The sequence below is a fragment of the Heptranchias perlo genome, chromosome 45 (genome assembly GCF_035084215.1).
Source record: "Heptranchias perlo isolate sHepPer1 chromosome 45, sHepPer1.hap1, whole genome shotgun sequence".
NCBI lineage: Eukaryota > Metazoa > Chordata > Chondrichthyes > Hexanchiformes > Hexanchidae > Heptranchias > Heptranchias perlo.
The window spans coordinates 331,622-334,670 of record NC_090369.1 but is presented as its reverse complement, the minus strand read 5'-3'; the positions used below and the strand labels follow the sequence as shown (position 1 = coordinate 334,670).

The following is a 3,049-nucleotide window of genomic DNA, read 5'->3' as shown; positions in this document are numbered from 1 at the left end:
TTTCATCGCCGCCAATCGGCCGGAGCCTGGCAACGCCATTGGCTGCGAAAACTGTCAATCGAATGACGCAGGCGCCCTCCCCTCCCCTTGAGTCACAAACGTTGGCCCGTCGGCTCACGCCCATTGGTCAGCGTTACCGTCCATCATCACTCCGCCGCACGTCACTGGCTCGCCGCGCCGTCAATCAGCGCCCGGAAGGCGGGAGCCGGGGAGAAGGGGGCGGGTCCGGGTCCGACGCCACTGCGCATGTGCGTGAGGCGCTGAAGCGAAATGGGGAAACGGAGCATGCGCCTGAGGGGCTGAACCCCCATTCCTGAGGGGGGTCCCCAATCCCCCTGGGGGAGGGGGTAATGAACCCCTATTCCTGAGGGGGGTCCCCAATCCCCCCCGGGGGAGGGGTAATGAACCCCTATTCCTGAGGGGGGTCCCCAATCCCCCCGGGGGAGGGGGGTAATGAACCCCCATTCCTGAGGAGGGTCCCCAAATCCCCCCGGGGGAGGGGGTAATGAACCCCCATTCCTGAGGGGGGTCCCCAAATCCCCCCGGGGGAGGGGTAATGAACCCCCATTCAAGGGGGGTCCCCAAATCCCCCTGGGGGAGGGAGTAATGAACCCCTATTCCTGAGGGGGGTCCCCAATCCCCCCGGGGGGAGGGGGTAATGAACCCCCATTCCTGAGGGGGGGTCCCCAATCCCCCCGGGGGAGGGAGTAATGAACCCCTATTCCTGAGGGGGGTCCCCAATCCCCCCGGGGGGAGGGGTAATGAACCCCCATTCCTGAGGAGGGTCCCCAATCCCCCTGGGGGGAGGGGTAATGAACCCCCATTCCTGAGGGGGGTCCCCAATCCCCCTGGGGGGAGGGGTAATGAACCCCCATTCCTGAGGGGGGTCCCCGATCCCCCCAGGGGAGGGGGTAATGAACCCCCATTCCTGAGGAGGGTCCCCAATCCCCCGGGGGGAGGGGTAATGAACCCCCATTCCTAAGGGGGGTCCCCAATCCCCCCAGGGGGAGGGGTAATGAACCCCCATTCCTGAGGGGGGTCCCCAATCCCCCCGGGGGAGGGGTAATGAACCCCTATTCCTGAGGGGGGTCCCCAATCCCCCCGGGGGAGGGGTAATGAACCCCTATTCCTGAGGGGGGTCCCCAATCCCCCCGGGGGAGGGGTAATGAACCCCCATTCCTGAGGGGGGTTCCCCAATCCCCCCCGGGGGAGGGGTAATGAACCCCCATTCCTGAGGGGGGTCCCCAATCCCCCCGTGGGAGGGGTAATGAACCCCCATTCCTGAGGGGGGGGTCCCCAATCCCCCCGGGGGAGGGGTAATGAACCCCCATTCCTGAGGGGGGTCCCCAGTCCCCCTGGGGGAGGGGGTAATGAACCCCCATTCCTGAGGGGGGTCCCCAATCCCCCCGGGGAGGGGTAATGAACCCCCATTCCTGAGGGGGGTCCCCGATCCCCCCGGGGGAGGGGGTAATGAACCCCCATTCCTGAGGGGGGTCCCCAGTCCCCCTGGGGGAGGGGGTAATGAACCCCCATTCCTGAGGGGGGTCCCCAATCCCCCCGGGGAGGGGTAATGAACCCCCATTCCTGAGGGGGGTCCCCGATCCCCCCGGGGGAGGAGTTAATGAACCCCCATTCCTGAGGGGAGTCCCCAATCCCCCTGGGGGAGGAGTTAATGAACCCCCATTCCTGAGGGGGGCCCAATCCCACTGGGGGGAGGGGGTAATGAACCCCCATTCCTGAGGGGGGGGTCCCCATCCCCCGGGGGAGGAGTTAATGAACCCCCATTCCTGAGGGGGGCCCAATCCCACTGGGGGAGGGGGTAATGAACCCCCATTCCTGAGGGGGGGTCCCCAATTCCCCGGGGGAGGAGTTAATGAACCCCCATTCCTGAGGGGGGCCCAATCCCACTGGGGGGAGGGGGTAATGAACCCCCATTCCTGAGGGGGTCCCCAATCCCCCTGGGGGAGGGGGTAATGAACCCCCATTCCTGAGGGGGGTCCCCAATCCCCCTGGGGGAGGGGGTAATGAACCCCCCATTCCTGAGGATCTGTCCCCATTCGTGGTGGAGCTGTTAATCACCCCATTCATGGCGCCATTCTGGGGTGAGCAGTTCAGCCACTTCCAGCAACCCCTCGATTTTAAAATTCTCGTCCTCGTGTTCTAATCCCTCTGTGGCCCCTCTTCCCCCTCCCTATCTCTGTAACCTCCTCCAGCCCCTACGACCCTCCCAGATCTCTGCGCTCCTCCAATTCCGGCCTCTTGTCCGTCCCCCGATGTCCACCGCTCCGCCATTGGCGGCCGTGCCTTCAGCTGCCTCGGCCCTAAGCTCTGGAATTCCCTCCCTAAACCTCTCCGCCTCTCTCTCTCTCCTCCTTAAAACCTCCCTCTCTGACCAAGCTTTGTGCTGGGTCACTTTAAGAGTTGCTGGCTGCTTCATTTCACAATATGATTCTGGGGCTGACACAGATGGGGTGTCCTCCCCGTGTCCTGGCCAGCAGGAAATGATAAAAAGGATGGTGGTCAGAGAGGTGGCCGTGAGCTGCTGACTGGCCAGCTGGGACATTGTTACTTGCTTCCCTTCAGCTCGTGGGACTGGGTTTTGGGTGCACTGTCCCTTTAAGAGCTGTGGTCTGCCTCGTTTCTCAGCGTGATTGTGGGGCTGATCCAGCAGCGGGGGAGGAAGGAGCAGGCTTGGATCGCACTGCAGGCAAATTGGGAGGCTGAGATTAAAAGCTTGTGATTCCCACACCGGGAGTCGAACCCGGGCCGCCTGGGTGAAAACCAGGAATCCTGACCGCTAGACCATATGGGAAGTGACGGAGAGAGGAGCAGGAAGGGTACTGGGACTACACCCACAATCGACATGGGCCCGGGCCCGAGCTCTGCTCACACTGCAGTTCCACACACACCACCCCCTGTGGCTGGAGGCAGCCAGCACCGCATCCACACCAGACACCCATCTGTCTCACTTCACCGCCTCCCGAACCCCTGGCAAGCACAGCTGTGCACATCTGCTTCTTTCCCTCCACTGGTGACCAGCCCGACAATC

The 3,049-nt window shown here is 63.5% G+C and overlaps 1 non-coding gene across 1 annotated transcript; it reads right to left on the bottom strand.

Annotated features, from left to right (window-relative positions):
- Positions 1 to 2,740: 2,740 nt before the first annotated feature.
- trnae-uuc (transfer RNA glutamic acid (anticodon UUC)) lies at positions 2,741 to 2,812 on the bottom strand. Its single transcript has one exon. It is a non-coding gene; the product is annotated as a tRNA-Glu (tRNA).
- Between the last annotated feature and the right edge of the window lie 237 nt (positions 2,813 to 3,049).